Source organism: Octodon degus, unplaced genomic scaffold (assembly GCF_000260255.1).
Source record: "Octodon degus isolate 3935 unplaced genomic scaffold, OctDeg1.0 scaffold00325, whole genome shotgun sequence".
Taxonomy (NCBI): domain Eukaryota; kingdom Metazoa; phylum Chordata; class Mammalia; order Rodentia; family Octodontidae; genus Octodon; species Octodon degus.
In genome coordinates, this window is record NW_004524901.1 from 1,279,210 (window position 1) to 1,280,202 (window position 993).

Here is a 993-nt window from a genome sequence, read left to right on the forward strand (position 1 = left end):
CTCTGTAATGAAGATTCCTAGAAGGAAAAATTGCTGTGTCAAATTTTGCCTAGCTTTAGTTTCCAAGGAATAACCACAAATTTCCATAGTGGTTGTATCAAGTTTACATTGAAATGATTTATTTACCCCCACAGCCTTCCCAGCACTTGATGCTATTTGATTTCCTCATGATGACCTTTTTTCTTGGCTAACATGATATCTCTGAAAGAGCTTGCAAAAATCAAGAAGGAAAATTTTAAAAACAATAGTAAAATAAGCAGTAAGATCTTTCATTACAGAAAGCAAATAGCCTTGAAACATACAAAATGTATTGACGTCATTCAGCATAAAATGAATGCAAAGTAAAATAACTATACGACCCATTTCTACATTCATGTTAAAGGGGGAAAAAACAACCTCTGACAACATATTAAATTTAGGAAACTTTGTGGAAAATTAAATTAACTAATAAAGTTTCAATACATGATGTCTAGAATAAAGTGAACAGTATGTATTATATTTAAAATTCATTGTTGAGTATTTTGTTCTGTGTTTTTTTTCCAAAAGAGGCTATGGATTTAAATTTCAATCCAGAGAAGCAGAAGGGAGGCAAAGGAAGACGAGATACAAGGGGAAAAAAGGAAAAGAGAGAGGCATGTAAGAGAAGACAATAGGATGAATACAGTAGAAATATGTTACACACATATCGAAAAGTACCTTAGTAAAAGCCAGTGATTTATAAAATTAGTAGGCATTAAGATATACGGGAAGGTTTCCAGCCAAATAGTGCAGCAAATTAAAGCACCTGCAAGCAGGTGCAGGTACAGTGGGTTCAATTCCTGGGCCTGACATGCCAGCCCCGCCCCTGGGACTGCAATTGAGACTTGGCGTGGTGGCACGCGCTTGTAATCCCAGTACTTGGAAGACTGTAAATAGGCGGATCACTACAAGCCCAATCTAGTAGTGAGACACTGAACACCCTCCCTGTAGACCCTTCCCTAAAATACCAAAAAA